The 9,905-nt window shown below is 31.3% G+C and overlaps 1 long non-coding RNA gene across 1 annotated transcript; it reads right to left on the reverse strand.

The window, feature by feature from the left end:
- Positions 1-4,738: 4,738 nt before the first annotated feature.
- LOC143062079 (uncharacterized) lies at positions 4,739-9,188 on the reverse strand. The gene is made up of 4 exons (XR_012974530.1): positions 9,087-9,188; positions 7,076-8,016; positions 6,320-6,583; positions 4,739-4,847 (listed from the first exon to the last, which is right to left on the reverse strand). It is a non-coding gene; the product is annotated as an uncharacterized LOC143062079 (long non-coding RNA).
- Between the last annotated feature and the right edge of the window lie 717 nt (positions 9,189-9,905).

Below are 9,905 nucleotides of genomic sequence, written 5' to 3' on the forward strand. Positions count from 1 at the left end.
TTTTCGTGCTTTGTATCGCTCTAATTTTTATATGAGAATAAGAATAAGAGAAAATCAAGTAAAAACAATATTTTCTATTAATAACATACATTGCATACATTGCCCGTTGTTGGACCTAAAAAAATCACTCTCTGAGGCAAAGTTGGCATGATTTCTGTTTAAATTAATCAATGAAAACACATGGAAGATAAAAAACAAGTGCTATGGCTCTTTCAGTTTACATATCTGTCATGCTTTCCACGTGCTCTGGTTTGACTGTTTATTAAAGTCAAAATACTGTAAACGTCAGCAACAAACTCAAAAATAAATAAAAAATCATTTGTCAATAATTCGTTTAGGATGTGTAATAAATATAAACGAACGTGCTAGATTTAGTTTTGTATGTACGCGTGCATTGGTTCAATAATTTCGATAACATTAAAATTTCCAGAAACTCGTTTCATATGAATTCAAATCTATGATTTCTTTTTTGAGTCGGTATTTTCAGAACCATATGCTAGTAGCAATAAAAACCCGCCTGTGATTAATAGCGTGTTAATCAAAAAGAAAAAACTAGGATCTTCGTACCAAAATTCGCGATAGTAAGCTTTTTGAGTCGAGGGAAAATTTCCAAACATTAACCACACAATCATTAGAACTGAGAAAAAATTGATCCTGTAGCCAACTATGTTAATCACCACGAGACACAGACCATGAGATAGTCGAATCCAACTAGATGAGTTTATATTTTCAAACAAAAGTGGAAAATACATCAAAAGTAGCAGACTCTTTCCTATAATGTTTTCTTTCCAGTTAACCTTTGATAAGGAGGATGACGTACTAGCAAACAAACTCTTCTCTCCTACGTCATCTGCATATGCCATCAATACAATACTACACAAGAAATTGCTCTGCAAATATATTATTCATAGACAAATGCATATACCAGGTTCATTATATCGTAACACGTTTTAATATATATATATATATATATACTTTTAACTACATGCACCATACGCAGGAAGACCTGTGTCTTTTTTTTTTATCACAAATGTACCAGTTTAAGCGTTTCCATGTAAATACGTCATACAATTGGGAGGTTTTTGTTTTTACTTCAGTAGTTCACACACTATATAATCAAAATATAGATATCTGATATTACTTCGTGATGCAATTTGTATCATGTATATAGAATAACAAAAGACCAGAAAGTATTTTTGAAAACTGTTTGACTAAATGTCCGTCCGATGACGGACACAATAGCCGGACGCATTTTTGTCCTCCCAAACTAACCCAAACGGAATACCCATAACCGAAGATGAGAAATCTGATTATCCATAGAACCTATAGGTAACAGAGGCATGATGATAAACTTATCGTGGAAGAAAGAGAAGCGCCACACAAAATAGTTTAATAGTAAAGAAGTTAGTTAACCTTTACTTGTTTTAGTCTATTTCTATTCTCTTTTGCAGTCATATGAAGTAAGACATACATGTAGTTTTTCGTTCTATCATTAGTACTACTTATAGTATAACTAATCGCCGTATTTGAATATCAAAAAATAAGACAACGCGTGACCGAACAACGCATGGATTAAACGAGTGCGCAGCACGAGTTTAATCCATAGCGGCGTTCGGTCACAAGTTGTCTTATTTTTGATATTCAAATACGGCGATTAGTTATACTTTTTATTACATTGTCAAATGGCTTTTTTTTATGAAATTAATGTAGCAAATGTAAGGGACTATATGTTTTTCCTACGCATTTACAATTTGTTTTGATCCGACGTTATCGACGTCTTGACAACGCCTATTGTTGTATGACGTCAGAGAGTGAAATAACCACGTTTATTTCACATGTGAAATTATCGGTTTTTATTTAACTGGGAAATCAATGTAATTTATTGCAACCAATGTAATAAATTGTTTTATTATTTTAATAATATACACACACAATGATGTAGCTTTTTTATTATCTTATTCACATGTATTGATATGCTAAACTTTTCTTTTAATATATGTAAAATGTAGTACTAATTCCTAGTATTATGTTGATGTTTAAAAAGTAACTGATGTTAGGAAACAACTGAATGTGTTGCATATACATACATCTTTTTAATATTTTAAACAAATGAAAAGCCAAATACAGAAAACAATTTTCTTGCTCCATCGGAAATGAAAATTGACAATGTATAAGCATCAGGCGCGGATCCAGAGGGGGGGGGGGGTTCCGGGGGTTGGAACCCCCCCTTTTTTTGCCGATCAATGCATTTGAATGGGAGCATATAGCTGGAACCCCCCCCCTTTACTCTGGGTTGGGAACCCCCCCTTTTTAAAATGGCTGGATCCGCCCCTGAGCATGTTAGGTTAATTGACATATAAAAACAATTATTCTACAAAAGAAAGGGTATAACTATGGTCTCGGAAAGTTTTGTCAATTTATAGATAGAAAAGATATTTTTTCTTTTATTCACGAGTGGCAAGATTTTCCCACTGTTTCGGTATCATGACATCATAAGTATTTACAAGCTGGTAGTTATTGTTGTTCTGTCTTCATTTGAACCATTGACGTTTTATTGCATTTAATTTATTATTTTGCACACTTTATCTCTAAAAGGTCGAACTATTTTTGTTAAGATGTATAAAGCTACAGCTTTTTATGTGTACATCGAGGCTATACCAACATTTTTTTTTATTTCCATGAGATAAGGGACTAAAGATGACAAAGGGACTAGTCCGAAATATGTATTGGAGATTTTGTCACTACCTCAAAATCATAACGCGGTATTTCAGTCATTCAAACAAAAATGAAAAGTCATTTATGTACTGCCTTATAACTATTAATATCATTTTGGTTTTTATGGGTCTCTATGGCTGAGTGGTCTAAGTAGTTAGTCAAAAGAAGAAAACAAGTAGTCGAACTACTGTTTCACTAGCATGTCACTGATGAGTCTTTTGTAGACAAAACGCGCGTCTGGCGTATATACAAAATTTAGTCCTGGTATCTATGATGAGTTTGTTTATGTCAACACTGAAATTGTGAGTTCTAATCTCGCACGCGGCAGCTAGACTCTTAGCTCAAATTGTTATTTTTTCAACCGAATGTCAGTGGTTCTCTCCGGACGTGTCAGCTTTCTACACAAAAACAACACTGACCTTAGCATGATAGTACAGTAGTGATGAAAATGGCGTTCAACATCAATTAATCAATCATTCTATCATTTGGTTTTTAGTTTACTTAATTACGAAAACCTCTGCATTATTTGTTAAGTTATATCAACATTGTCTTCTTTTCCTAGGTTCCATCCACTTCTGGACTCATTAAACACTATTTCGGGGCGGGGAGAGTTGTTCTAAACAAGCCATTTTTGACTTATCATATAAAGATAATCATACTTTTGATCATTTATCTTGTATGTGTGTTAAAGTAGTTTTCGAAAAAAAACCAATTGTTTTAACTTAAAAGATATACACAAGAAACATTATTTTTTCTTTAAATACTTTTGGTAAATTATTTTGCAATAGAAACTATCGATATTTCCTGTTTACCTCTGATCCTTACAATAAGCATGTTTATCTATTGTCATAAAAATTTATGATATCTAATAATAAAAGAAGATTTAGCTAACAAAGTCCTTATATTTGAATAATGTAGCTTTTTTTTTGAATCATTACCAGAATACGACTTTAAAAGAGAACAATTCCATAATTATTAATAAGTACTAAATTATAATCCTGGTACTTTTGACAACTATTAGATGGAAGAAGATGCACTATCTTTGATGTCTCATCACACTAAAAACTTAAAGATGATGAGGGTAGTTGAACACGATCTTGCACACCCATGACGGTTTTGTAATATGTAACAAAATAATATTTATAAGATAATAAAATAATTCTTGTTGTTGGTATATATTAATTTCATATATTTCAAAACAAATAAAGGAAATTATAGATATCCATCAATGATTTTAATAAATCAATCAAAAATACTAAGATCTAGTACATTCATATATTTTGTAACGATAGAAAATTCAAAATAACTATACGTAAATATTAAATTATGACCCTGTTCAAGGTAGACAATCAACACATTGATTTTTGAGCTTTGAACATAGTACACAGGAATGTTACTCTTGCATACAAATTGCACATCAAAAGAATTAATTAACACAGAATTTTTGCTCGACCTTCAATGACGATTCTAAATTATCAATATAACCAACAATTGTAAATCTATAGGATAGTTAAAGCTAATGAATATCAACCCACAGTGAAATAGATGTATTTGAAATTTTCTTTAACCTACTCGGAAAAACGAACTATTTTTTTTCATAACTCATATAAATTAACGTGTTTACTCATAGATATAATATGGCTGTTAAACATAATAAACCTCTAACAGTATAAGGCACATTACAATGCGTATGCTTGCACCATTTTACCCAAATAAGTATTTATTTAAAGCCTTAATATTTTGACATTGTTTACATTAATATTCATGTTGAAGGACGCCTCCGGGTGCGGGAATTTCTCGCTACATTGAAGATCTGTTGGTGACCTTCTGCTGTTGTTTTTTTCTATGGTCGGGTTGTTGTCTCTTTTGCACATTCCCCATTTCCATTCTCAATTTTATTGAATTTTAATATGATCACAATTTCCGGTTAAGATTTGACTGAATACCAATATCGTGATATTGTCAGGTAAATATGCTTTACAATTTACTTAAAATGTCACAACAGGAGACGATAGGAACCAATTGTCGACTCTGTTGTTGAACACATAATCACTAGTATCTTATGGAATTCATGAAATTAAGATGATTCACCTGACAATTGTTATTCTGGGTAAGTCTAGCAGTACATATATCTGAAAGAAAAAGTACAATGTTTGATTTGGTATTCAATCTTTTCTACACCATTTTAAATTTACTTGAAAACGGCTTGATACAATACAATTTTAATGTGTATAAGTATGTACAATAAATTCATCATAAATACCTGAATTGAAATTTTATATTTACGCCAGACGCGCGTTTCGTCTACAAAAAAACTCATCAGTGACGCTCGAATAATTTTTTTTTTAAATACCAAATAATGTACGAATTTGAAGAGCATCATAGCTGTATCTGTCGCATCATTTATTTCAAATTATAAAAATTAAACATATTATGTTCAAGTAAATGTTTATTAGTTAATGACCATTAACAATTTGTCGATCAATATATTAGAGTTTTATAGAAGGTTATATATATATATATACTTAAAACTATTAAACCTAAATAGACAAGAAACTCCTTTAACAATACTTTGATGAAGTGGAAATTTTATAATATTAGAAACGAACTAAGTCCTTACCTTCATAGTTTTCTATGGAGAATATTTTTGAACAATTTGATGTTTTAATAGACAAAATGTGAATATGTATATTAAATATAATAATTGGTGCATTTTCAGCCTTATTGTTTTCCCTAAATATACAAAAAAATCATGAACAAATGTTAAATATTTCGGATAACAGATATCCTTCTTCAGTATGATTATTATATAAAATGAATCCTATCAATCTATTATGATCAAATCTTGAAATGTATGCAATAAAATAGTTAAAAACGAACACAGAGCAATTAAAAAAAATACGTAGGTTATATAGCTAATTACAACGGAGCCTGCAAATTAATGTTTTAATTAAAAAAAGTAATGTGTGATATGAACTGGCACAACTCCTAAACCTCAAAGGTGACGATAACCAAGACGTTACAACAACGAGTGCGTAGAAATACATTCCCAATAAACAGCACTAACCGATCTAAGTTGATATAATATTTCAAATTTGACAACGGTAGAGTAATAACAACAGCGGCTGTGCCAAATCAAGCTGCTATTTATTTGGGATGTTTAAACACGCAGCCTATGTTGTAAATACTATATCGTTGTCAAATTCGAAGTTTTATTATTTTAATCAGAATGCAACAATGAATAAAAATCGCAAACCATAACTCCTATCACAATTTGTCTGACAACTTTGTAAATCAACCTAATTGAAGATCTAGTTTTGCTGATCAGTTTACTCTAACAGTATCAATTTTATTACTTGTTATCTTATAGTTTGTTTCTGTGTGTGTGTTGCATTGTCGTTTTTTGTTGCTGCACTTCAGTATTTCTGTTGTTTCGTTGTTTTCCGCTTAAAGTTGGTTTTGTAACTCGGTTTTTGTTTGCAACCCGGATTGTTTTTCCCTCAATAGATTTATGACTTTTAAACAGCGGTATACTACTGTTGCCATAATTTACTGCACCAGTTGCAAAGACACTTAAACAAAAGAATATTAAAAGATCATATACCTGAGACATTTTAATAAATAATATAATCCCACATCCAGTTTTGATCTTTCGTCGAAGAAGAACTATAAGGCATCCCACGATCTGTCCAAAAAAAGTAAGTTTTACGAAAATTTCCACCAGATGATGATCCAATCTTAATTGATGAAAACGTCGAAGATATTCACGATATGGTATATCTAAGCTTACCATACAATCAAGCAGAAAAACACTGATTAAACAAAGTCTTGCCACAACCGCTAAATATGGCAGGTATTTGTGTATAACCTGTAAAAATATTAATGTATTATATGTAATCTCTTGTAATTTGACAGGGCATTGACACAAACAAAGAAAATTAGTATTAACTTTTGCAGTTACTGTATAGATGCTTCCTTTGGGGGAATACACGATTTGAAAGTTTGATATAGGTTTAATAAATTACGGCCCTAAACAATCTTTAACAACATGGCGGCGTTAAAGGTCTATTCATATTTCATTTTTTCGGGAATTTCACACGTCTTTATAAATTTTAAGATTATAAATTGATGGTAGGTTTACTGGTCGATACTCTAGTTAGGAATCTTGATTTATAATTTATTATTTGTAACAAATTAATCTCGTATACACTAGCTCTCTGAAACTTCAAGTTGTTATATTTTATTGTGATTATAACGTGTTGTCCGTTTCTTATTTGATGCAATTTTGTCCTTAACATTTTTAACAATTAAACCATGTCTTCTTATGCTATGCTTACGTCCTCAACATAACTTCTAATACCTGATCAGTTTTGTATGACATTGATTCTTTTGGGCTTTGGACCACTTTTACACTTTGACCCATGCCTCCTGTGTTGACTTTTAAAGGTTTCTGCCGGACTTCCAGTTCACCAATACTACCAACCAATTTCAATGTGTTCATTGCCTCTGATGGACGAAAAATTAATTCTTCACTATCATAATGGCCATCATTTATGTCTGCACTTAGATCATTTTCTTCCTTTGTTATATTCGATTCAAGGTGTTTTAGACATAAATAAATTTGTAAGTCTGTTCCGTTTTCTTTCAAAAGTGCAACATTTACCTTTAAGTCTAGAATAACATTGAGTTTTTCCTTAAGACCTCTTATTGTTTTGTGTGCTTTTGATTTGCTATCAGACTTTAACTTGTCCAATTTGCTAAGAAATTCTCCAATATCTTCTTCCAATGTCTTGTATATCCTGTTCTTAATTTGATTAACATTATTTCTTATATCGTTTATGTGTGCTGCATTGTTCATTATCGACTCTTCTGATTTATTCGTTATCGTTTCTAATTTTGAAAGTAGAACATTCAAGCCTTCTTCAATACGGCAAAAAGCTACAGATGACTTTGCGTTTCGAACAACATCTTCCAGTGGTAAAACACTATCACATGTCTTATGATCCAAAGTATTGCATTTGATGCAGTGAAAGTCCTGATGTACACAGCAGAAAAACTCAAACTGTCGTTTGTGTTCAAAACATGTATCCTGAATAGATTGCGCAAATTCAGGTAGCGATCGACGATCCCTAAAAGGAATAAGGTCGTGCCGCTTTAAAGCTTTTGAGGATTGATGATGGGTACAGCAGTACCTACAGAGTCCTTCTTCACAATCTATACACCAATTAATAGGTGGCATTGATTCATTTCTGAACATACACGGAGTACACATACTGTTTTGATGGTTGATACTTTTTTGTTCTAAATAAGAATAGAATTGATTACAGTAAACGTGAATACATTTTAAATCAACATAATATATTTCGGGAATTTCTAAAGATTTTTTTAATTAATTGTACATGATATCTGCAGAAATAATCATCATGGTTGTTGGTTATTAGGCTTAATTGACACGACTTAATGATTTACGGGAGACTGAATTAATTTCATATACTTTTCAAATTTTAGCCTTGTTTAAACTGAATATGTATTCTAAATAGCAAAAGAAATATATCAAATAAAAAAGAAATTTTAAAGGCTTATTTTTCACCTTATTTATAAAAGTAAAAAGATGTTGTATGATTTCCAATGAGATAACCCTCCATTACGATTCAGAGATCAATTGACTTAGTTTAGCATTTAACGGACACCTTGCGGCCTCCAACAATTAGCAAAGTAAGATAAAAAAAAAAAAAAGCTCCCTAAAATAACAAAATTACTACAATTCTTACGGGAAAACTATAGGACTTATCAATGTAATAATAAAATACTAGTATAGGAAAAACAAATATGATACAGTAATAAACGACAGCAGGTTCCTATAAGGAATAACCCAGTACATAATGTGAGAGGATTAAACATGTTTGCAGACTCGCTTTGTCCGCCTCCTCATTTCATACATTCTTGAAAGTAGCCGATATACGCGTTGTTTCATTTAAATGGTTAACAACGTTCGTTCCTCTAGAAATTTTATTTTATAGCCTTCGTTCATATTTAACACATTTCACCTTGACATTGTAATCGACTAGTAGTACAAAGATAAGATAAGAATTACAAATGAAGTGGGTGAAAAGAAATAATAAGAGGTCGATTTGTTTAAATGAAAATAAACAAAACACTCGAGAATGTATCTGTAGCTTAGTTGGACTGCTGGTTAACGAAAACTACCGACTAAAATGTTTTTATTCAGAAGTCATTCACTAAAAAAAACCTTACATTTACTAATAGTCATGACAGTATACGGATAGAAAAAATTGATGTCTTTGACAACGATTAGCTTGTGTTAAAAAGTTAGACAGCAAATATAGCATCGAATGTTTTTTGTTACTTACCTAATCGACAAATTTGATGTATTCACCTTTTTATAAAAAAAAAAAACCTGTACAACAGTTCTGTTCGAAATATCTTTACACAATGTTTAAAATGAGTTATACGTACATGAACGGGAAATTTTCCACAATTCTAGATAATAAACCACGCAAGCGCAGATTCAATTTTTAACACAGACGTCTTATAAATAGCGAAGGATTAAGAAAGGTCAGCCGTAATTTGATTTAGGTAACAGTTTTGTTTCAACACTTCATTACTCCATCGACGTTTTGCATGTCGCAAAAATAAGTTTGCGAAAATAGAACACTTGGAATAGTTGGAGGTGTAATTTAGTGTCTTGCAAAACAATGATCGAAGAAAAATGTACGATGAGACCATTTACTAAATCCACAAAATTCGAAAACTAAAATAACGTATTACAAATCTTTCAAATCGCACCTGTTATTGTAGATGTTTACAAGACACTAGTCTGTCAGAACATCTCTAAATATTCGATAATTAATGTCGCTGGTGCACTTACATACTAACTGTTATTATAATGCATGATAAGGTAAACACGAACATTTAATACTTTGTTTAAAACCAAATTAAGGATGCGAGAGCAAGATGTTCTGCTTTTAAAGTTTATATTTTTACTATACAAATTGCAAGATGTTCAGAAATCTATTCATGTTAATACCAAAAAATCTAAACACCCAATAATGAGTAATGTTTAAAAACTACATCCTTATATTTGCTCATATCACAACAAGTATATATATACACACACACACGATATAATGCCGTCCTGATTTATTTGCTTAGGTTAGAAAAAGCAAAGG

This window comes from Mytilus galloprovincialis, chromosome 2 (assembly GCF_965363235.1).
Source record: "Mytilus galloprovincialis chromosome 2, xbMytGall1.hap1.1, whole genome shotgun sequence".
Lineage (NCBI taxonomy): Eukaryota > Metazoa > Mollusca > Bivalvia > Mytilida > Mytilidae > Mytilus > Mytilus galloprovincialis.